At 43.0% G+C, this 25,492-nt stretch overlaps 4 pseudogenes; 3 read left to right on the top strand and 1 right to left on the bottom strand.

Annotated features, from left to right (window-relative positions):
• Positions 1-2,103: 2,103 nt before the first annotated feature.
• On the bottom strand, positions 2,104-3,807 carry LOC109435728 (doublesex- and mab-3-related transcription factor A2; annotated as a pseudogene).
• Positions 3,808-4,051: 244 nt separating this feature from the next.
• LOC109435734 (ubiquitin-conjugating enzyme E2 C) lies at positions 4,052-4,572 on the top strand (annotated as a pseudogene).
• A 383-nt stretch (positions 4,573-4,955) lies between these two features.
• LOC109435729 (RNA transcription, translation and transport factor protein) lies at positions 4,956-5,956 on the top strand (annotated as a pseudogene).
• Positions 5,957-10,095: 4,139 nt separating this feature from the next.
• Positions 10,096-11,404, top strand: LOC109435733 (coenzyme Q-binding protein COQ10 homolog B, mitochondrial; annotated as a pseudogene).
• The last annotated feature ends 14,088 nt before the right edge of the window (positions 11,405-25,492 follow it).

Raw genomic sequence — 25,492 nt, 5'->3', positions numbered from 1 at the left:
CCTAAATTTATATTTGTCAGAGTGAATATTTAAAATTATTTAAAGGAAAGGGGAGACAAAGAAGACAGACTCTCGGACTATCCTATCCATTTGAGCTCACGCGTGCCAGTGGGATGGGCATACTTAAATGAGAGGCAGGAGCGGGTGTGTTGGCTGTAGCCTCTGAATTTGCAAGATTTAGGCCTTCCAGAAAGTTGGGGAGACTTGGTGATATGGGAGCCCCCTCACTATAGAAATTTTAAGTCTCCTTTTCCCTAGTTTCTTAGCTCTTTAGCCCCTGGCTTTGCTTACTCTTCTAATCAGTTTCTGAATCCAAGACTAAAGATTGCTCCTCAGAATGTCTCTCATCCCTGCTTCAGATAACTACTTAAAAGCCTGTGACTTCCCAACATCCCCCTAGCCATTCCAGACACCTCCCCACCCCCAGGCCAGTATACTTGTTGATTATAATCATTGAAGCCTAAAGTTCTTTCCAACCCATTTTGGGCCCAGCTCCTAGACAACTGAGGCCACCTAAATGACTGAATTGCCACAGGCTCTATAGAGCTAACGGATTTAGTCATTAAAATCAATTTTTCCTCATTCAGGGGTCTTGGGGATACAGAGGATACCCCAGCAAGATTGCCAGTGGCAACCAAAGAAGCCAATGTGGTCTTCCAGGCGGATCTCGAGATCCTTTCCTTTCATCTGAGATCAGATAGGGCGAGAGTTCCGTGAAACCCCGAATAGGTAGGGACAGCTCTATGCTCCTGCCCAACAGGAAGCAGATACAGAAGAACAACCCTCCTGTCCCTCAACTTCCCATAGAGATTGTACGGGGATCACGTCTCTCAAGGGAAAAACAAGTCAGGCAGTTAGAGATAGACATCGGGTCTCTGCATTACCGCACAAAAGACCTCCCCTCTCTGTCCAAAACTTCCCCTTCTCATTGTAATTATCTACCCCTATGAGGAAACAAGTGGGTACAAAATACCCAACTGGATTAGATCAGTCACTCGCACCTGCACAGTAACGGCCACGATGACCTTGATTTCACCTAGGCCTCATTATACCATCATTATAATATCAGGCATATGCCTGGAAGTTCATTATAACAGACTGAATTCTGGGAAAGAACATGCATAGTCTAAAAAGATGAGGAAATAGCCTCTTGTAAATCACAGGTGTCAATCAAGTGGTCTCACACCTAAAAAGGAACAGCCCATTCTAGAAAAAAAGGGATAAAAACTCCAAGTCCTCCCCAGTCAGTCCCTTTTTTGAGCCCGGGCCTTGGCCCTTTGGCCCCCCCTTTTTTTTTGAGCCTCTTCTTTTGCTCAGCCCGCTCCACACATTTTGGAGTGTACTAGCCCTTTTAATAGTGGCCCTTAAGCCACTGCTTTCTACTCAGGCCCGCTTCTATTTCTTTAAAGTGTACCTTTTCTTCTCATAAAATGCTTTTTCGCCACTTTATCTCGGTATCGCGTTCAATTCTTTGCTTCAGACGCCAAGAACCTGGATATAGGGGGAGAACATTGGGAGGCAGAGCCCCGCTGCGTAGCTCCTCCGAGAACATCTGCATCTGTGGCTGTTCCTCTTTGCTCAGCTCTCCCCACTCACCCTTCAAAACAAAACTGAACATGTGTCTTGGAGAGGGAGAGCCCCAGCAAGGGCGCAGAGAGCGCACCTGGAGAAGAGGGGCTGGCAACCCTCGGGAACAAGGCTGGGGTCTATCATGCAGGGTGTCATGCAGGGTCTCTGGTCCTGCTCCCTGCATAAAAACGTAGGACATGGTGAGGCCAAAAAGGAACACCCATGGAGCCACAGATAGGGGAGTCATACCGCTATATTCTCTATATTCTCGCTGGCTGCTGGGGGCGAGACACATGCAGTAGGATCCAGAGGATCGTAGTGCGCCATTCACTTTTTTCTGCCTGCCAACCAACCAACCAATCAACACAGCCCGGGCAGTTACAGCAGTAGCCAATTGGCTAACCGGTTACAGCTGACGGCCAACCAATCACAGTTGATGTTCATTCACTACCCGAGCCAGTACCTCCCCAAGCCAGGCCGAGAGACTGCTCTCTGGGACTCTGTCCCCATAGGTCCCTGCCGGGCGCCCTTGCCCTACTGCTTTTCAGGGGCTCCATTGACCATAAGTCCGTGCAGGCCGCCACCGTAGGTCAGCTCCTTGTGTACAGCAGTGGCGGCTGCAGAGCAGTCACACACGATCGCTGAAGGCTCCGGCCATGGGCAGGCGGAAATCGAATGTGGGCACCAGGCCGGCAGTGGAGTAGGGAGCCATGAAGGCCAAGTCGCTGCGGAGTAGGCGAGGCACAGGGGGCTGAGGCCGAGAGGCGCAGCCCGCGGGTAGGCACCCGCGTCAGCGCCGAAGTGACTGGCGTTGGGCTACGGTGAGAAGGCCAAGTGGCTGCTCAGCGAGCCCAGCACCCCAAGAGCCATGGCACTGACCAGCAAAGGTCTGGTGCGGGGATGCAGCGGGCCAGCCTGCAGCGGTGCAGGCAGGCTGCCGCCCCCTTCCCGCCCCCCACCCCCACCCCACCCCCCGCATGCAAGGGTGTCGACACAGCCTGGGCACCAGTCCTCTGCAGCTGCTACTGCACCCACGGCGGCCTTATCAGGGGGTGCGGCAGGTCTGGGGCTGAGGCCAGCTGCCAGGACCCCAAGGTAGTGGTTCAGCACTTGCTCGATCGCCTGCATTATGTCACCACCGCAGCCCTGCAACACCAGCTCCAGGATGCCTCACCAGTGGCCCGGGAAGACGCGCATCAAGATGTCCAGCGGTGTCCACTGCCATGGACCTGGGCCTCCGTCCAGCCCTGGTGCGGGCACGGTCTCACCATCTTGTCCGCTTCCAAACCGGATTCCGAGCCCAGAGGGCTAGCCGGACCTGGGCTGTTGTCCTCACCACCACCTCCGGGGCCAGCACTGCCTGGGTAGCTGCTACCTGCCTCCTTGGAGGCCCAGCACAGGTGTGACCCTGAAAAGGACTTGCCGTTGCCATTCTCAGAGCCCGAGCCCAGCCGCACCTCCAGAGACCATATCCCGGGACCAAGTAGTCTGCACTGTCGGGTGATAAGGGCTTCCCTAGTGGCGGTAGTGGGCTGCCCGGGAGGCCTGCCTGAAGCAGCATCTTGGTTAACACGTAAAACTTCTGTAACTTGACCTCTGAGCTCCCGGTGTCCACTGCGCCGCCTCCGGTCCCCGCTGGCGCTGCGGCTCCGAGCCACCCCACCCCCACCCCACCATTGGGTGGCACACACAGAGCCGAAGACCTTGGAGGCGGGTTGTGGAGGGATGATGCAGTTGGTGGTGTCCAGTACCAGACCCTCCAGAGTACCGTACAGCAGCTGTAGCTCCCACGCCTCCTTCTCTTCCTGCGCCTGTTGCCTCATGCAGTGGTTGCGGTAGCACACACACTTCAGGGTCCGCGGGTACCTATCTGCGGCTGGCAACAACAGTGGCGGCACCCGCTGGTAGCCAGCCACCCACCACGCTCACGGGTAGTGAATCAGCCGCCTCCCAGATGCTTACTGTTTAACGCCAATGAAATGTTTGTGGTAGTTTGTTACATAGCATTATTGTGACAACAGCTGATATACATACTTAGGCATACCTTGGTCAAATTTTAAATCTCGAATGAAAAATAAATTTCAAGTTTCCAATCAGAAAGAATAAGTTATCTACAAATGAAAAGTAAGATGACTATTGGACTTCTCTTATACAAAACTAGAAGTCCTAGATGCTAGAAGATGATACTGAATGTAAAGGACTGTGACCGAAGAATCTCATACCCAGCCAGTATTTCATTCATCTATCAGCGTGAAAAAGAAAATATTTTTAATTTTTTAAGAATTAAAAAAACTTTAACAACCACATGACCTATTTGAGAAAAATACTCAAGAAATTCTGACCAAGCAACAAATGAGTAAAAACAGAGGCCTCAAGTACTGAAGTTTAAATTAAGCAGATAATGATTGTAGTTTTAAAAATATGTAATATGGAGTTACAATTGCGTTCTCTGAGTTCCTATATCCTTGCCAGCGCCTCCCGGATGTCCTCCCAGAACTGCAACCCAACTGCCGCCAGTGTTGCCACAGCCGGTGAAGGAGCCAAGCCTAGCAGAGGCACCGCACAGAGCCTCATGGGCAAGAAGTTACAGCAAGAGCCAATGACCCTCATAATGTCTGGCGACAAAGGAATTTCTGCCTTCCCTGAATCAGATAACCTTTTAAAATGGGGGTGGAGGGAGCATCCATGGAGCAGCTGGCACAGTATATGAAGACCTGAGGTATAAGATCTCCCTAGAGTTCCGCAGTGACTACCCCTACAACGTGCCCACAGTGAAGTTTCTCACGCCCTGCTATCACCCCAACGTGGACACCCAGGGTAACATCTGCCTGGATATCCTGAATGACAAGTGGTCTGCCCTGTATGAAGTCAGGACCATCCTGCTTTCCATCCAGAGCTTGCTAGGAGAACCCAACATTGATGGACCATTGCCGAGCTCTGGAAAAACCCCACAGCCTTTAAAAAGAAACCTTCCCAAAGCAGGTCTCCAGCCAAGAGCCCTGACCCGGGCTGTCCAGCCTCTCTCATTGTGCTATCTTTTTTTTCCCTTAGATGGTCTATCCCTGATTTCTGTATAGGACTCTGTATCTTCAGCTGTAGTGTCATATTTGTTTAGTTTCTGTTTTTAAATTAAGTCTCTGGTTAAGTCCCTGTACTGAATATATTAAATAAATACATCTTGGGGTTTTTTTTTGTTTGTTTGTTTTTTTACAAAAAATATACTAATGTAGTTTCATCTAAAACAATCATAAATGAATGTCTTGGAATATGTAATATGAGCACTAGATAAGGATTCTTAAAATAAATGAGGTTGCTGCAAAGGCAATTTTAATAATAATCTAGAACTAAATTAGTTCAGAAAAACCTAGGCATTGGATGTGGTGAGCATGGAGGTGGAGTAGGGAAAGAGCATTTGAAACTTCTCAACTAGGGCGAGAAGGGCACGGGAAATGCAAACAGTCTAATCATCTCATCTTATTGGGGTAGGGGACACAAAGAAAAAGACTGTCTTGGTGATAAAATAGTCAAGGTGGCTTATTTTCAAATAACGATAACAAAATATGCAATCGATTAAGAATACCAGAGAATAGCTCTCGCCAGTCACTGGTGCCTGAGTGGTTCACACCTCACTTCTCTCCCAGCCGAAGCCCTAAACCCGGGGGACTAGAGCCAGAATCGGTGACTGTGTTCTGAGGCATGCTGACAGCCCTCGACTACCACAACCCTGCTGGCTTCAAATACAAAGATGAAACAGAATTTAGAAACTTTATTGTTTGGCTTGAAGACCAGAAAATCAGACACTACAAGATTGAAGACAGAGGTTAATTTAAGAAACATCCACAACAGTGACTGGCCCCAGTTCTTTGAAAATTATCTCAGAGATGTTCATTGTCCTTTCAAGATTCAAGATCGACAAGACACAATTGACTGGTTTCTTGGTTTAGCTGTTAGACTTGAGCATGGAGATAATGCTGAAAAATACAAGGACTTGGTACCTGATAATATAAGAAATGCTGACAATGCAGCTAAAAATGCAGAGCCATTGATCAATTTGGATGTAAATAATTTTGATTTTAAGGCTGGTGTTAATGGCTTTGGCTAACCTTCAGATTCAGCCTCAGGATGATTACCTGGTGATGCTTAAGGCAACTCACATTTTGCAAAAACAAATCAAACAAAAGAGGGCTTGCCTGTTGCTTTAGACAAGCATATTCTTGGTTTTGGCACAGGAGATGCAGTTCTTAATGAAGCTGCTCAAATTCTGCGATTGCTGCATAGAGAAGAGCTCAGAGAGCTACAGGCAAAAGTTAATGAAGCCATAGTAGCTGTTCAGGCAATTATTGATGATCCAAAGACAGACCGCAGACTGGGGAAAGTTGGAAGATGAACACTTTAGGATTTCAGCCTCTCACCTACTTAGTACAATTGGGAACCATGTACACTCTGGCATGTGTTTGGAAATCAAATGTCACATTTTCGAGGGAAGAGTCCCAGAAAATTTACTATGTTCTAGAGATTTATCGTCATTGCTTTTTCTTTAGTAAATTTTGGGAAAGTGAAAAAAAAAAAAAAAAGAATACCAGAGAATAATAAGTTGCCATTAAAAGAATGGAAAAGTACAATGGAATGTCCATATTAGTAAGAACAAAAAAATAGGATAGCAACTTAATAAAAGTAGCAAAAATAAGGAAAAAGTGGGTGGCCAGTTTGATCAGTGGTTAGAACGAGGTGCTCATAACACCAAGGTCGCCGGTTCGAGTCCCACATGGGCCAGTGAGCTGCACCTTCCACAACTAGAGTGAAAACAATGATTTGACTTGGAGCTGAGCTGCGCCTCCACAGCGAGATTGAAAACAACTTGACTTGGAGCTGATGGGTCCTGGAAAAACATTGTCCCCCAATATTCCCCCAATTAAAAATACATAAATAAATACATAAATAAGGAAAAAGAAGAACCATCAAAGTAAAATGATACAGCATAAATACAATATAGAAGGAATAAAATCAAGTACAGTTATACGATGTTTCTGTCAATGATGGACCACATACACGATGGTAGTCCCATCAGATTATACTGTTATAGCCTAGGTGTGTAGTAGGTTATACCACTTAGGTTGTGTAAGTACATTCTATAATGTTTGCACGAGGAAATCGCCTAATGACACATTTCTCTACGTTTCCTTGTCGTTAAGCAATGCATGTCTATATATCAGTCTTACATGATAATTTATAAGAAACAAAGAGCTAGCAGGTCGATATCATGAAAAACAGAAATGGCAATATTATTATCAGGAAAGGAGGAATTGAAGATGAAAGAACCTACAAGAGACTGAAGAGGGATGCTGTGCAATAACAAAAGGTACAAATTTAAAAAGCAAGTGTCAAAAACTGATATGTCTCCACAATATAGCAGCTAACTATACGAGGTGTGATAAAAAATACAGTGAATGTTTAATGTAAAAAAAAATTATTACAGTAAAAGACACATTGTCATTAATCCCCCTCAAAATACTCCCTCACACTTATCCCACTGTTTTTGCCACTTTTTGAAGCAGATCTGAAAGTCTTCTTTCATGTCTTTAGTTGTGCTGTCGTGGCTGCCTCACTGTCCTGAATCATTTTGACTTTGGGGAAGAGGCAGAAGTCGCACGGTGCCAGATCCAGTGAATAAGGTGAATGAGGACACACCATAATATTTTTATTTGAGAGAAATTGCCATACCAGAAGTGATGTGTGACACAGGGTGTTGTCCTGATGGAGGATAAAATAAAGATGCTCACAAAAGAAGACTTCCAGAACTGCCACAGAAAGTGGCAAGAGCAATGGGACAAGTGTGTTTGAAACAAGGGGGAATATTTTGAGGGGGATTAATGGCAATGTGTCTTTTACTGTAATAATTCTTTTTAAATTTAAACATTCACCATATGTTTTGATCATACCTCATAAAATGAAAGCCTAGGATTGAATCTTGAAAGATGCCAGCATTTATGGGTTGGGAAGAAAATAAGCTGGAATGGGCTTTTGAGAAGGAGTGGTCAAGGAAGAAGAAAAAGAGTGGGAAGGTGGGTGATGATAATTTCTGGAAGTCCCAACCAAAATACAGGTAAAGGTGACCCCAGCAACAGTGGTCAGACAGACTCTCCACCCAGGGCCAGCTCCAGGATCAGAAAAGACAGGACCTGGGTGATAATATTCCCTTCCCCACAGGCAGGCTGTGGGATGCCAGCCATTTCACAAAGCCCACCTTTCGCCTGCATCTGCAATTTGTAAGATTGTAATTGAGATGCACAGTGCACAATTAAGTTCTTTTATCTAAATGTGAGTTTTGTAGGCTTGAAGTGTTGTTAAGAAAGGAGCAGCTGCCCCAATGTATGGGTGATACTGTGGAACACACCAGTATGTAGAAATAAAAAGAGGGTGCCCATTATTTCCCATTAAAAGAGGCATTTAACTTCCTGATACTTAAAAAGTCAGCCCATGTTAAGACACTATAATGTTTCTGACCCACTAAAGATCCCCTTTTCTATTGACTAATCAGGAATCTACACTTATTATCAAATTTTAGCAACAATTTTAGGGAATGTTTTTCTAATATCTGTAGGAAATACAACTGTTTGATATTGGCAAATACAGGTTAAATCCCATTTCTATGCCATAAGCTGTGCAGAACTTGCAGTTTTCAGTTATAGTGATCTGTGGCAACTAGTCAATTCTCTAAACAATACTCTCACTCTGCCCCTCTTGACACACACACACACACACACACACACACACACACACACACACACGGGCTCTTTTTTCTGGAACAAGCAGTAAATTATGAAAGAAAAATAATGCACTGCACACACTACAGATCTGATCAAGATGCCATTTACCTTGGATTTCTACCTCTTCCTAGTCTTCAAGCTGTTGCTGGCATTTCCAATATGTTAGGGAATTGGGGCAGGAGGATAAAATGTAGCTGACCAGGTTTGAACAGGAGGCGGGAAATAAAAGGGCAGTTGATGTCCCAAACACCTCTTGCCCTGGTTGGGGGAACTGGGGAGATGTTATTAAAGGGTACAAACTTACAACTAGAAGATGAAGAAGTTCTGGAGATCTCATACACAGCATCATGATTATAGTCAATAGCACTGTATTGTAGACTTCAAAATTGCTAAGAGACTAGATCTTAAATGTTCTCACCACAAAAAATAAATGATAATTATGTGATGTGATGGAGGTATGAGCTAAAGCTACTGTGGCAATCATATTGCAATATATAAATGCATCAAATAAACACATACATCTTAAACTTACACATGTCAATTTTATCTCAATTTTTAAAACAAAGTTTTAAAAAAACTTTCACTGAGAACATTTGAAAATGGCTAATAGCATTCACTTGGAATTTTCCTTGAAACAAATATAATCAAAATCTACAGCCCCGCTACCCAAAGCATGGTCTCCTAACCAGCAACATTGGAAGGCCAAGGGCTCCCGTTAGAAATGCAGACTCTCAGACTACATCCCAGACCTGCTAAGTCAGAATCTGCATTTTGCCAAGGCCCCCAGTAGGTTTGTGAATTGCCACTACGGGAAACCTGGAGAACTAACAAAGAGCAGAGTCCCAGGCTTGCTCAGGCAAGCTTGACCTCTGCATTTTTAACAAGTTCCTCAGGTGTCTCTGATGCCAGCCAAAATTTGAGCACCACTGCATGAGAGCTGTGCTGTTCAATACAGTAGCCATTAGCCACATATGGCTATTTACATTTAAATTACTTAAAATTGAACAAGATTGTGGGGCAGCTGGATGGCTCAGTTGGTTAGAGCGTAAGCTCTCAACAGCAAGGTTGGCGGTTCAATGCCCTCCATGGGATGGTGGGCTGCACCCCCTGCAACTAAAGATTGAAAATGGCAACTGGACTTGGAGCTGAGCTGCACCCTCCACTAGACTGAAGGACAACAACTTGGAGCTGATGGGCCCTGGAGAAACGCACTGTTCCCCAATGTTCCCCAACAAAAATTAAAAAAATAATTGAACAAGATTAAAAATTCAGTCATGCTAGCCACATTTCAGGGCTCAAATGAGAGCCACATGTGGCTAGTGGCCAGTCTATTGGACGACGCAGGTATAACATTTCCATCATTGCAGAAAGTTCTGTTGGACAGCAGCGGTCTGGTTCGTTCCCAATCTTGGCTACATATTAGAATCACTGGCCATAGTTTTTTTTGTTAATTTGTTTTCAATTTTAATACATAGTGCTGATTTTAGGCCTCATCCTACAGGCATTTTATCTTCATAGAAACTTTCTATTATTGGATATTCAGGTTAGTTTCCATTTCTCATTCATTAATGAGTTTTTAGGTCTGCAAAGTTGCTCAGTGTTCAAGTAGAGGCTTAAGTGAGATAAATTGCTCTGCCTAACAAAGTGGGAGGCTTTTTTGATGTCATTTTGGAGTTTGGGTGTTTGGAGATTTTTTGTTTGTTTTCTGGTGGGCTGCAGAGAAGAGAAAGAATTAAGTAGGGCAGTGCTGTGGGCTTGGTCCTGGAGTTGGTGACCGGCTTCAGTGAGACGATCATGGCAGCTCGGACTGGTCAGAGGGCCCTGAGAAAGATGGTCTCGGTCTCGGGTTGTCGTCCAAAGTCAACGACAGCAGCTGGAGCCCCCAATCTGGCACAGGGGCCTGCGCGGAATGTCAGATATTTAGCTTCCTGTGGTATACTGATGAGCAGAACTCTTCCACCAAATACTTCAGTGTTGCCTAAGGAGATATATGCAAGAACTTTCTTCAAAGTAGCTGCACCATTAATAAGCAAAAGAATATTCAGAGAGGAAAATTATTGGATACTCTATGCAGGAAATGTATGATGTCGTATCAGGAATGGAGGATTACAAGCATTTTGTTCTGTGGTGCAAAAAATCAGATATAATATCAAAGAGATCTGGATACTGCAAGACACGATTAGAAATTGGGTTTCCACCTGTGTTGGAGCGCTATACATCAGTAGTAATCTTGGTGAAACCACACTTGGTAAAGGCATCCTGTACCGATTGGAAGCTTTTCAATCATTTGGAGACTGTTTGGCATTTTAGCCAAGGTCTTCCTGGCTACCCAAGAACTTGTACCTTGGATTTTGCAATTTCCTTTGAATTTCGCTCACTTCCACACTCTCAGCTTGCCACATTATTTTTCGATGAAGTTGTGAAGCAGATGGTAGCTGCCTTTGAAAGAAGAGCATGTAAGCTGTATGGTCCAGAAACCAGTATACCTCGGGAATTAATGCTTCATGAAGTTCATCACACGTAAAGAGAAAAAAGAACTGGAACTGGTCACCTACTTGTAATTTTAGTTTATTCACTTTTAGAACATGCTTTTATCATTTGTTTGCAGAGGTCAGAAAGCACTTGTTCAACCCAGCTTTGATGATAAACCTACACCATTGAAAATTTGCACTTGGAATATGGAACCACGTGTACATAGAATTCAATCAAGCATAATTCAAACTAATGTGTACAGTAGCATATTTACAATAATGGGACGTCATCGCTATTGCTAGAATACCGACATCACTCTTCTGAGCAGAAACTGAAACTGTAAATTTAAACCTTTTAGTTCCATTACCTAAAAGAGGTTAGTTGAGATACTCACCCAGTATATATTATGTTAACCATATCACGTTTAAGTTATTAAATTCAGACTATTTATAACTTATTGTCATAGGCTGGCCTCATGGGTTAGGATATTTGAGTAATCATCAGATACTTACAGTAAAAGCTTTGACTTAAAAATTCTATTAATGAAGGTTCCCTGGCACTTTTCTAATTTTTAAAATTGTTCTTATGGGAAGTGGTAGGTAATTCAATGCTATAGTGAGGTTAGCTTCCTGATAAACAGTGAATTCTTGTTCTTTTTTTTTTTTTTTGGTGAGTGGTCCAGAGCTTTAAGCTACTGTTCTCATAGTTTGCAACCTTCTCCCAGGTACTTTGTTCTTTCAATAATGCTGATTGTGCGTCAAATTGTGTCTACAACAATGGGCAACAGATGAAGTTAAGTTGGTTAATATGCCTCCAGCACCACGCATCCCTATTTTCTATTTATTGTGTGTACTCATTTTTAATAATGTATTTCAAACTGATATTTTTGTAAACAAATCAATGTAAGGACAGAAGTGGTAACTTAATAAAGTTAATTTGCTTATTTTTTGCACACACAAAAAAAGAAAATTAAGTAACTTGTTGGAAAGCTGGAACCCAAGTTGGAAGACATAGTGGAGAGACATTTTAAAGAGAGAGATGTCTGATACTGAACTTAAGGTATCAACTATGCGGAGCCACAGTGGGGACCCCGACTGTTACTTACACATCTTCAGTAACCATCTACCACAGTGCAGACTGACTCAGAGACATATATAGGCAGCTATTAGCATGCTATTTTGCATGTGTACCAAAGAAGCCACTAACAGATCAATTCCATCTAACAAAGGCAAAGACAGGATTTACATGGGAAGAAGAGGAGAGAAGAAGAAATGGCAGACATTTGAAAATAGTGACATTTGTTTTCTTTTCCTTAGCGTCTTTTCTTTTTTTATATAAATTTTATTGGGGAATATCGGGGAACCGTGTGTTTTTCCAGGACCCATCAGCTCCAAGTCCAGTGGTTGTCTTCAATCTAGTTGTGGAGGGCGCAGCTCACTGGCCCATGTTGGAATCAAACCGGTGACATTGGTGCTATGAGTACTGCCATCTAACCAACTGAGCCAACTGGCTGTCCCCCTTAGCATCTTTTCTGATGCTAATCAGCTGGTAGCAAGCAAAGAGGCCACTGCTGACGCCAACCAATGGAAGACCACCAGGGACACACCTGTAGTCAAACCAAATTAGCTTCTTTGCACTTGTTGCAGCTAGCAAGAATTCACTCCAGAGGAACCTGGGGCACTTCAGTAAGAAGGACCAGAGAGGGGGGTAATTACAAGGTTTAGACAGGTGTTGAGGGATTCTAAGGAGAGTTTTAGGAGGCAGAGACATGTTCTGAATTCTATGTTGTCAAGAGGCAGCAGCAATACAATAATTGGGCTTTTTTTTTTTTTTTTTTTGAGAGAGAGAGAGGATGGGAAAATTAAGAAGGGACTAGAATTGTGATTGGTAAAGGAGCAGCAGTGAGTCTTGTTAGTCAAAGGTGGGGGACTGTTAATCATTTTCCTTGTTGAGAAGTGGCCTTGCTTCTGTCTAGTTCCAAACATAGTCATGGACTGGCCTTCTCTGGACATTATTTATTTTCCATGAGTGCAATTTATCTTCAGCTGGGAACATCATGACCTAGCTGCCTGCAGGGCTGTTTTTTACTTCCTGAGTCCCTCCTGACAAGGTCAGCCCGCAGGATGTTAATCTGTGGGGTCCAGGTCCACAGCAGTCAGGGCATTCTGCCCTTGAACCACTGGATCAGTCATCAAGAGAATAATTTTGGTTGTTCACAGATGCACCAGGAGGTCCTGGGAGCCTATTGCCATAGGTTTGGGGTGGGCTGTTTCTGCTTTGTGTCTGCCAGCGTTGGTTGATAGCACCTGTATTTCATTATGTTCTCATCCCGTTTCTCTGAACAGATGTAAATGTGGGGTCTTAGCTTCACTTCCTTTCAGATGCAGATCCCAAGGCCACAGCTTGTGCACAGGTAATTCACTGTAGAAAGTTGTTCACCCTTTTAACAAGGGTGGCTCAACTGCTCAGGGATCCACCTGAGGCCCTGCAGAAGATCCACCTCAGAAGGGTCCAAATGAGACCCATCAGCCATTCTCATGTGGATTTGCCAGAATGACTGATCAGCCCCCATAGGTGTCCCCTGCCTGGCAGATGTTAAACATGTCCTCAACATGTGAGCGATGAATGGGTAAATGAAAAAAATGTTTGAACCCTGAGAGTTTCCAATGACTTCTGTGACCACCACATTAGTAGAATCAAGTCCCAAAGAAGTTGGAAAACCTTACACCTGATGTGGCTTTACCTAGACATTCCTGGTCTGTTAGAGCTTCTATAAGCAACCAACCAGAGTTCTGCCTGGCTCTCCCTGGCCACAGAGGGAGGGTTCTTTCTGTCCTTGTGGGTAAAGGTCCTCAGCAAGTGCCTTTCTCCAATGACCAGACCCACTTTGGGCTCAGTAACGAGAAGAGGAATAACAAGAAGGAAAATAGACTAGCTTTATCCTGCTCCTATGCCATCGAATTGGCTGTACACCTTCTCAGGGAGCTCCAACTGGACAATGTACTTCTACTTTTAGCAATACAACTCCCACAGTAAAACTCTGAATAGTCAAGCTTAAGCATTCAGCAAGTTAAGAAAGACTGGCCAGAACTGAAAAGGAGCCCAGAATGTAATGACTGAAACTGGTACCGTGTTTTCCCGAAAATAAGACCGGGTATTATATTAATTTTGCTCTAAAAGACGCATTAGGGCTTATGTTCAGGGGATGTCATCCTGAAAAATCATGTTAGGGCTTATTTTCTGATTAGGTCTTATTTTCGGGGAAACACGGTAATGTACATAAATAGCTGAACCAGTTTGTCTCTTGTTCAAAATCCTATTCTATTTGTAGGCAATTTTCTTCCACTTGAAACTCTCTTATTACATACCATTTCATTTAAAATGTTAATTCTCCCTCTTCTTGTATATGTGCTGCCGAAGCGAGCAATTCTCCCTCTTCTTGTAAGTTAACCCTCCACTAATCATTTCTGGGATGGAAACACATATTCCTAAGTAAAATTCTTCTGAAGAGCTGAATTAAGCAGACAGTGGGTTTGTTACTCTAATTTCTTATCTAATGGTTAATAGAATTGCCAACTTGAAAAACTTTTTCGAAGTCTTAAAAGTGATCCATGATAATGTTTTTCTGCAAACTAAAGTTTTGGGGGCCAGATGGAGGTTTATATCTCAGTAATTAAAGTAAAAAAAAAAGACCAAATAACAAAAAATATGTTGCCCCAAAATTGTATTTACAAAAATGCCTTAATAGTCTATAAAAATAGAGTGCAACTCTCTTTCCAAATAAAAGGAAAGCCATAGAGATCTGGATCCTAGCCTTGGGTCTCCTGGTTACTAGTTAAGTGACCTTGGGCATGTGTCTACAACTCCCACCAAACTTATGAGTCCATTTATAACAAAAATGATAGAAATCAGATCAAGAAACACAAAGAATAGCAAAGAAATTTTAGGTAAAGAAGAGAACATCCAGTGGTCGGACAGGAAAGAAGTCAGATATTCCCGGGCTGCTTTTGTCTACCATCGCTTCTATCTAGCCTCCCCTCCAGGGGCTATCCAATCAGGGTAATTGATGGTCTCCTTAGCAAAACTACCCTCTCAAGGACATCCGCAGTGAGCAAGACCAGCTAAGACTTTCCTGTGTTTGAAGTTGAGAGATCGACTAGCCGTGTTTCCCTGAAAATAAGACCTAGCTGGACAATCAGCTCTAATGTGTCTTTTGGAGCAAAAATTAATGTAAGACCCAGTGTTATTTTACTATAAGACCGGGTATAATATAATATAATATAATATAATATAATATAATATAATATAATATAATACTGGGTCTTATATTAATTTTTGCTCCAAAAGACACATTAGAACTGATTGTCCAGCTAGGTCTTATTTTCAGGGAAACACGCTAGCAATCGGCTGCAAATCATATCTCATTTATAAATTTAAAACAGAATCTACATATAGTCAATGACTCCTACTGAATCCAATGTCATCCTTTATCACTCGAGAAGAAATTTTAAAGATCTGAGCATTTCGAGAGTCTCCCCTTTCTCCTGTCCTCACACAATAAAACGTTTCCCAGGCTATCGGATGCATGGTGTGGTAAATCAAACAGAAGGCCCAATTCTTCACCTCTCCACATATTCACACCCTTTGCCACGTAATTTTGTAGTGCCCTCTGCTGTAGTACTCAGCCAAATGCCGAGCCTGGGTTTGCGGGGCCCAGTGCAAAATGAAAATGAAGGACCCCTTGCTCAAAATGCAGCAAGTGAAAGCCATGTCAGCTACTAAAATATACAGCTTTTTCCTTTCTTCTAGTCTCTCTCTCTCGACTTGTCATGGCATTTTTTATTTGCTATTTAATGTCATTCTACGTAAATAAAAAATTTTAACTATTAGCATGACTTTTACAGTTCATCTTTATATTTTGTAAGAAGTGACACCTGAGGCTGTGACATTCGTGCAAAGTGCACAAGGCAGGGATATCTGTGCAAAGATAAATGTTAAATATGGTGTGTCTCACCTGGGCTGAGGACTCCTAGAATATGGAAGCCGTGGCATATTTATCTTTGAATCCCCAGTGCTGGTTCCTGGTACACAGTAAACAATAAATATATATGTAAGGGGGAAAGGGAGGGAGGAAGAAAATGAGTTTGAAAATCAGTTTTGCTTGTGAGAATGTGGAGAAGTTGGCACATTGACACATTGCTGGTGGGAATATAAAATGGTGCACCTGCTTTGGAAAACAGCCTGGCAGGCCCTCAAAAAGTTAAACATAGAGTTCCTGTAGGACCCAGCAATCCCACTGCTAGGTTTATACCCAAGAGAATTGAAAGCCTATGTTCACAAAAAAATTCACATGTGAATGTTCATAACAGCACTATTCATAATAGCCAAAAGGGAAAACAACTCAAATATCTATCAACTGATGAATGGATAAACAAAATGTGGTCCAGCCACACAATGGAATATTATTCTATCAATCATAGAAAAGGGCGAGGTACTCATTCATGCTACAACATGGATGACCCCAGAAAATACTATGCTAAGTGAAAGGACCATCTATCTATTGTATGATTCCATTTGCATAAAATGTCCAGAATAGGCAAAGACAGAAAGATCGGTGGTTGCCAGGATCTGGGCAAAGGGTGAAACGGGGAGTGACAGCTAATGAGTACAGAATTCCATTGTAGGGTGATAAAAATGTTTTGGAATTAGATAATGATGATGGTTGCACAACTTTGTAAACATAGTAAAAACCACTGAATTTTATGGGGTGTGAATTATATCTGAATTACGAAAAAAAAGTTCTGCTTAGGTCCATTTCTTACTAGTGGTGTGACTTTTGAAAAGTATATAAACTCTTTAAACTTCAGCTTCCTCAGCTATACAGTGGGGAGAAGTAATACTTAAGTCGTAGAATGGTTTATGGGGATCAAGTTAGACATTAAATGTAAAGCAGTTTGCACCCTACAGTCTTCAAGCCCTCTGCTGTTATTAGCTGCCCTCAGGTTCAGGGAGAGTCTCTGGCAGGATTCAGGGCAAATTGACACAATGGGCGCCCTCACTCACCTGTTAGCCCAGGGCAGTGAGGAATAGAATGTGGAAGAGCATTTGATGAGGGAGTGGAAGGATCAAAGTTCCTCTCTTCCTCCTCCTCCCCTGAGTGGATTCTGTCCTCCTCTTCCCACAGGATGGGCTTCTTGGGAGGGGCGCTCTTCCTTGGGGGACTGCGTGAGACCCAGGGGAAAAGGAGTGAGGACACTGCCTCCCCAAGCTTGGCTGTTCTCTAGGCTACAAGGGACAGAGTAACGGGGTTTCTTAGGATTTCTGCGTGGTCCAGCCACCCTCAGCACCTCAGTGTAGAATAAAGTGTGAACAGTGTACGTGATTTCTTGTACATGACCCAGATACTCAACAGGAATAGTTTCAGGGAGGAGAGTGGAGCCCTAATGTCTGGCACAGCCAGGGCTAAACAGATCCATGCAGCACTCCAGGAAGCAAGGATCAGATACCTATTCAAACAGAATGTTCTTGAATTGCATTTGCTCAAAATTATGTAGTGATGGTAAGTGGTATAGATAAGGAGTGTTTTCATATTTCCACCAGAGGGCACTGTCTGCCTCCTTGGTCACGACACCAGTGTTCCATAAGAAGTACATGTGGAGTTAAGTGGTATCTTGTGACCAATTTATTATAGGAAAGTTTTAACACCATGAACGTGGTGTTAATCTAATCCTAAACTTCCAATCCGAAACTTTCTTCCAAACACTGGTCCCACATTTTCAGTCTTCTGTTTCCTATTTCTGTCCAGATGTTCTGCTGTCACAGGGAACTCACTATGCCCCAAACTGAGCTCATCATCTTCCCTCCCAAACTGAGTTTCTTATCTTAGTGTGTAGATCTAGCACAGCCTATTCTGTAGATGTGAACTGCAAAAGGATCCCCAGCCGATACCCAGTCACACTCTGGTCACCAAGTCACGCACTCAGGAGAAAGCAGCGTGTTTTTCCACTCTATGCAAAGCACCATAGCGGCTAGCAGCGGTCCTGGCACCATGCTTGTTTCAGGTACTCAGCTTGGTCATTTGCATGTAGGTGCTTTTCCCTATTCCATGCCTATCACCATCCCTGAATGTCAAAATCCTATTTGCTTTCCTGACGATCCATCACATATGTTGCCACTGCTACAAAACCTTTGAACTGCTTCCTCTCCTGCACTCCCACCAACTTTAAGTTAGCTCTTCTCCATCCAAATTTTCAAAGCACCTTACTACACTTTTATTGTGGCATTGACCCCTTTCTGCCTGGCACTCAGCTATTTGTCTGTATGTGGTAAAAAAATAATAAAACACACGTAACGTTAAATGTACTGTCATAACCATTTTAAGTGTACAGTTCAACGGTGTTAAGTATATTGACAATATTGTGCAACAGAGCTCCAGAACTTTTTCATCTTGAAAAACAAACTTTACATAGTTAAACACCAATTCCTCCAAAAACATTGTTTCTATGATTTTGACTACTCTAGATACTTCATACAAGTACAATCGTACAGTATTTGTCTTCTTATGACTGGCTTCTTTCACGTAGTACGATGTCCTTGAGGTTCACCCATGTTGTAGCATAAGTCAGCCTTTCCTTTTTATGGCTGCATAATATTCCATTATATGTATTTACTACATTTTCTTTATCCATTCCTCTGCCAATGGACATTTGGGTGGATTACTTCCACCTCTTTGCTATTGTAAATAACGCTGTGATGAACGTGGATGTGCAAATCTCTTCAAGACCCTGCTTTGAATTCTTTTGGTTACACACCTAGAAGTGGGATTGCTGGATCACATGGTAGTCCTACTTTTAATTTTTTGAGGACTCTCCATACTGTCTTCCATAATGGCTACACCATTTTACAATCCCACCAAGGGTGCAAGAGTTTCCAACTTCTCTGCATCCTCGCCAACACTTGTTATTTTCTGGTCTTTTGATAATGGTACCTAACTATTTCAGTACAATTTGCTGTATTAGTTTCCCAAGGCTGCTGTAACAAGTAACCACAAACTGAGTGGCTTAAAACAACAGAAATTTATTCTCCTATAATTCTGGAGGCCAGAGGTCCAAAATCAAGGTGTCAGAAGGGCTGGTTCCCTCTAAAGACTCTGAGGAAGAATCCATTCCATGCCTCTCTCCTAACCTCTGATGGCTGCTGACAACCCTTGGCATTCCTTGGCTTGTAGCCAAGGAGTCTAATCTCTCTGTACCTCTGTCTTCACATGGCTGTCTTTTCTCCATGTTGTCCCCTTTTTTGTCTCTCATAAGGACACTGTCATTGGATTTAAGGCACACCCTAATGGAATGGGGGACACAATTCAATCCACTACAGTTGTCATTGCTGGACTAAGTTCCTTCAGATCAGGATCTATGTCATGTTCACGTTTGTTTATCCTCAAGTACCTAGTACAGTGCCTTAAACATAGAGTGCTCAATATGCACATTGAGTTAATAGGTGGAAGGACTGATGGTTGGCCAGATGATGAACATTGGCTACCCTGTTGGATTAACACCTGCTGCAGTCAGAATTGGGAAGTGTGCAGTAGGGATTCACAGACCCCATAGAGACTTGACAATCATTCCACGTATGACTTGAAAAATACAGTGCACAGAACTCAATGAAAAAAATCACTCGGCTTCATAGCCACGTAGCTTAAATGAAAACCTTCTCGCTGTTCTTGCAAATACATCCCAGATGAAGCCTGTCTGGCCTTGGGAGATTAAGGTAAACTTGGCTGAAACCCCAAGTTTCATGATGAGAGTCCACAGCCCTCCCCATAGTTTCTGCAGATTTTCAGCTGTCTACTTCATGGTCCTAATTTGTAGCTCTTGTGTGTGTTCTTGATTCCTTTCCTTGCCAAAGGTCAGACCCTTTACCAGATGCTGCGCGAGATCTCCAACCACCTCCCACCACAAGCTTTTTGTGAATTTAGAACTTTACTAAAGATTTGGGGGTTACACAGTACATCCCTCAGTCTTCAGCCACCTTGCCCACTCCGCTTTCTTCTTGTATTATTTTTGTCTTCCCCCGCCCCTCTTTGGTTCAAAACATAAATTCCTTTCCTGTCTCATGCCAGGCAGTTCTGCTCACACTTCTGCCGCTTGATATCTCAGCTTCTAAACAGGCTTATTTTAAAATTTTAAGGCAGGCAGGCAGAACTGGGAGAGATTGGGAGAGGCGGGGGGAGGGGAGGGGGAAAGGGGCAGAGGGGGAGGGGGAGAGAGGGAGAGGGGGAGGGGGAGGGAGAAAGAAGGAGGGGGAGGGAGGGAGGGAGGGAGAGGGGGAGGGGGGAGAGAGAGAGAGAGAGAGAGAGCGAAAGGAAGGACAGAAAGATGGAAGGAAGAAAAAAGAAACCATGGCCGGAAACTTCTAAAGAACTGGGACTTTCTAAAAGGAATTCTTACACCAGTTAAAATAATATTTTCTTTTCTTGTACTTTATAAATATTAATAATAAGTTAAAGTTGGAAGTTCTTTAAGCAGGGAGAGAAATTTAACAACAGCCTTTGGTCCACTTGCTGTAGACGAACCCCAAACCTTGGCCTTCTTACCAGAATGAAGCAATCCTCTTCTCAAGTTTACATTTAATTATAATTGCAACTGTCGTGATGATTAAGCCTCTCCCTTTGTCATTGTCTTTTCTTGGCATCGTTTCTTTGGCTCAGCTTGCATGCTATACACCACGTATGAATCACAGAGAATCTGTGCTTTTTAACTGTGGCGAAACCATAGGCAGCTTTTTGTTTATTTCAAGAACCGGTTCCAAAACAGCTGTTAAATGTTCATCCTTGGTTTTGTCATCTTATTTCAGGCAATTGTAACAGCAGCATCTTCTGTTTTTAATTCTCCTGAAGAAAGAAAAAAAGAACTCCCCAAGATGGTCTGCTGTGCGTAGGTGCTAGTTAATGACTTATTTCCTCTCCTTTCCTTAATCAGGAAATTTCATAGTTCAGCAGTGGCAGGGTTCCCATGAACGTGGACCTGACCTAAGCCAAGCTGTGTGAAACAATTGACCATGAAAACAGCTTGCTCTGCAAGCCTCTGAGTGTTCCAAACTGAGGCCGACCAGAAGCTTCCATTTTACACAGTGGTGAGGAAAGCTTGTAAATGTTTCGTGGTTAGTGGTGGTTTCGTCTCTAGTAAAATCAATCAGCTGAAAAGTAGTACATTAAAGTCGTCGGTCAACTGGTAGTTTGGACATGAATTGACTGGTGGGTTTTTACTTTAGGATGACTTCCTTCTGAAAAACTGCTGTTGAATGGTGAACACAATACCTTGTGATATGAAAAAGCACTCAGGAAAATCAAGACCAATTGTGCCTCATCTAGGTACAAGATATTGCTTAGTTTAGAATCATTGTTTGAAAGCTAACAGCTTACCAAAATGGCCATTTTTAAATGTCATGAGCCATGTTTAAATTGCTTTTTACTAAAGGTTTAGTACATTGGAAAAACCTGAGGAGAGCTTTGGAGGAAAAAAAAAATACTGGTAACTGGACCCTATCCCGAAGATTTAGATTGATTGGTCTTGAGTGAAATCTGGACATTGGTCTTTTGAAAGTGCTCTCCAGGAGATGCTAATGTGCAGCTAGGATTAGAGCCACTGCTTTCTGAAAATCACAGCTGCAAACAACCTTTGAAAACCTGTACGTTGCATATGGGTACACACATTGTGATTGTGCAGATTGCAATAAGTCAGCTCGTTTTCTATTTGCCTCTTTTAAGTAGAATTTGTTCTTCTATGAGAGATAACTCAGCCCATGACAAATAATCTTTGGCAACCTTCACACTCACTCCTGTGTTCTCTCTCTCTCTCTCTCTCCCTCCTTCCTTCCCTCCCTCCCTCCCTCCCTCCCTCCCTCTGTCTCGCCCCCCCCCCAAGAAAATGCAAACCTAATTTTCAGCCTACATCATCTTTTAGAGACAGAAAACTGGCTTCTAGAATACACACATCATCCCATTTGAGCGAACTATGGTTTTCTTTTTCCCTCCTCATCTTCCCGCAGGAGGATGTCACCAAAATGTGAGCCCTACAAGGAAATTCTTAATATTTCAATTTGCCAAACTGGTCTTTGTCCAATATCCTCCATTTCAGGAAATGGCTGCCAAATCTATCCTCTTACTAAGCCAATAACTTAGACTCCACCTTGATTTTTCCCTCATCCCTCACATCTAGTCCATTGCACTCTTCCTCACATTCAATAAGTTCAACCTCCAAAATATGCTCCAAGCTATCCTCACCTCCCACCTTGATACTGCAATTGCCTCCCAACTGAGTTAGGCTCGCTCTCCTGCTTTGGCCCCATTCAGGCCATTCTGCACCCAGCAGCCAGAGTAATCTTTTCATGTGGTGGTTTGTAAACCACTTTCCTGCTGAAAGACTTTCAGTAGCTGCTCATTTCAAGTGAACTAAAATCCAGATTCCACCATGGCCTGCAGGATCTGGCTGCCGCTGTGTGTCAGCCATGACCCCTGCCTTTGTCCCCTCCCTTATCAGGGTCCAGTCACACTGGTTTCTACTCATTACTGGAGCATGACAGTTTCTGCCCTAAGGACCTTTCTCTGCTGCCTTGCCTGGCTGGCTCCCTTACCCTACCCTGCCAGTCTCCATTTAAGTGTCTTTCTGCCAAAAGGCCGCCTCTGATTTTATCTGTCATAGCATCTTATTTATTTCCTTTCTGGTAATTATTTAATTTACCTGTTTGTTTGTCTTCTCTCTCTCCCGACTAGAACTGAAGCTCCATGAGGAAAAGGACTTGCCCTCATTCACACTTGTACCCCCAACCCCTACTAGCGTAACAGGCACATAGTGGGAACACACCAAATATTTGTGGCATCATTTAATGAATGACTGGGAACAGGAGGAGGAGGAATGAACTAGATAACACATAGCTGAGACCATGCATCTCTGCATGATTAGGGGCTGATTGCAGCTTTGGAGAAAAGAAGTGGCAGCTTTAACTTAATGTGTGCACTATGGCCATTAGCTATTATTTACACATTTATCAATCAAGTCATTCTCGTAATGTGCATCAATTAGGGTTCTGGTGACAAGTACAGAAACCAACTTAAGCTAATTTAACCAAAACAAGAATCCATTATAAGGCTTCTGGCCTGCCTTATGGAACCTAAGCAGTAGAGATGCAGAAAGGGACTAAACTCAGCAATCTCAAATTGTTGAGAAGCTGGGGAATCTCTCTCTCTCTCTCCCTCTCTCTCTCCTGCTTTTCTCTGCAGCTTTTCCTTCTTCTTTCTCTGCTGATCAGCTTTCTTCATACCTGCCACTCACAGTTTCTAACCTTTTACACATCTGCTGTCCTAGACCCCAGATGGAGTTTGAGTCTCACAGAATTGAACCTCCAAATTTCCTGAGAAAGAGATTCTAATTGCCTGAGCTTGAGTAGGTGTTGAACCCCAGACAATTATCTGTAGCCAGTGAGACAGGAATTCCTGAACAAACACTCCCCCCACACACAGGGTGTCACCATGAAAAATGGGGGCAAGGACGAGGGAGTTTAGTGGGGCGATGCCTGGTGACAAGGGGAATCACTAGCTTTTTGGCTAGGTAGACACCTCAAAATATATCTGCTAGAGAATTCAAATTATCTACTGGGACACACTCATCCACACCCCCTCCTGGCTATCTTTTCTACTTGCTCTTCCCAAAGCCTGGAGGATCCAGGCTTTGGGCTGATTTTTTTAATTCCTGGAGGCTTCCAGGCATTGAACCAGCACCATACGGCAGAGGAAGAAGGGAAGAGAAGTACTTCTATGTCACAGAAAGAGGAGAATTAAATCAAGGAAACAATAAGTATATTTTAAGCATCAAAGCATGACAAATTATTTCTAAGAGGAGAATTGGATTAAGAAAAGAATAGCACATATGAAACATGAAAGCTTGATGGATTATTTTAAGTTGTTGCCTTTGAATCATTTTTTTCAAACCAAATGACTCAGCCACCAAGAGATTCTTTTGTTATATGATCAATCTTGCTTCCTTGCTAATATGGCAAGTTCAAATGATGATGTATTTCTGATTAAATGTTGCACTGATAAAGCAGCCTGTTTCTCCATCCTTATGCTCACTTTTTATGAAGCATTACCTTCCAACATTGATGCTTGAATCTGTAGAAACAGACCTATCGATACATTTGAATTAACAATAACTGGTTAAATTTGGGTGTAGGATTTTAAGTTCTTTTGGAACAATGCCACGCAAGATAGAATAGACATATTTAGGAAAAAGGTTTCCTTAAAGGCCATATGGTATATCAGTTAATATTCTGGTTTTGTGGCCTAATGATTCAAACCCTGGTTTTTGCCTCTTTACTAGCTCTTCAACAAAATACTTAATTTCTTATCATAAAATAGGAATAGTAATAGCACTTGCCTCTGAAGGGATAGGTGAGGTTTACTTGAAATAATGGATTGTATCAGTTAGGGATTGCACTGGACTGCAAATAACAGAATCTCTGACTGAATAGTAGCTTCAGCAGACAAGGGAATCAGTTTTTCTCACTCACCAAGAAGCCCAGAGGTAGGCAGTTTTGGCCTTGACTAAGGGGCTCGAAGTTTTCAGAGCTGAGGTCTTTGCAGTTTGCATGATCTTTCTCTCATAATCTCAGTATGGCCTCCGTCATCATGCCTAACAGTGAATAAGCTTCAATCAAGAGACCAAAACTTCCACAGGGCAGTTAAAAACTTTAAGTCAGGGCAGGATAAGTGCTATAACAAATAAGCCCCACTCATCAGTGGATTAACACAATAGAAGTTTATTTCTCTCTTGCCAATGTCGATTGATAGCAGAGGGTGGGGGTTGAGGGGAGAGGATAGGATGCAGCTCTACTCAGTATAGTCGTGCAAGGGCTAATGTAGCATATGGGGCTTCCAGGGTTATACTAGGCATGAATGTCGCACCAACACACACAGAAGAGAGAGCATAGGGAATTGGGTAGGAAGATTTATCGATCACGTCTAGAATCGAGGTACTGTATTTTTTTCACATTTTATTGGCCAGACTTCAGTCACTTGGGTCAGGATAGATGTAAGGGGAGCTAGAAAATATACTCCCTGAATGGACAATCCCTTCTAGAAATGTGTCTATGCCATGAAAGAGAAGCATGAATCTTTGGGGGGTACAGCTAACTGTCCCTGCGACAGTGACTTCTACATACGAGGTCTGACAATTAAGTTCGCAAACTTGTTGCAATGCTATTGCTCACCTTTTTTGATATCAGAGGGATTATTCATTATGAATTTGTACCAACTGGACAAACACTTAACCAAGTTTACTATTTGGAAGTGCTGAAAAGGCTGCGTGAAAAAGTTAAATGACCTGAACTTTTTGCCAACAATTCATGGCTCTTGCATCACGACATTGCACCAGCTCACACGGCACTGTCTGTGAGGGAGTTTTTAGCCAGTAAACAAATAAGTGTATTGGAACACCCTCCCTGCTCACCTGATCTGGCCCCCAGTGACTTCTTTCTTTACCTAAAGATAAAGGAAATATTGAAAGATATTTTGATGACATTCAGGACATCAAGGGTAATACGATGACAGCTCTGATGGCCATTCCAGAAAAAGAGTTCTAAAATTGCTTTGAAGGGTGGACTAGGCACTGGTGTCAGTGCATAGCTTCCAA

Source organism: Rhinolophus sinicus, chromosome X (assembly GCF_036562045.2).
Source record: "Rhinolophus sinicus isolate RSC01 chromosome X, ASM3656204v1, whole genome shotgun sequence".
In the NCBI taxonomy this organism is placed as follows: domain Eukaryota; kingdom Metazoa; phylum Chordata; class Mammalia; order Chiroptera; family Rhinolophidae; genus Rhinolophus; species Rhinolophus sinicus.
Note: the sequence above shows the minus strand (reverse complement) of the source record. Positions and strands in the feature narration are given on the sequence as shown.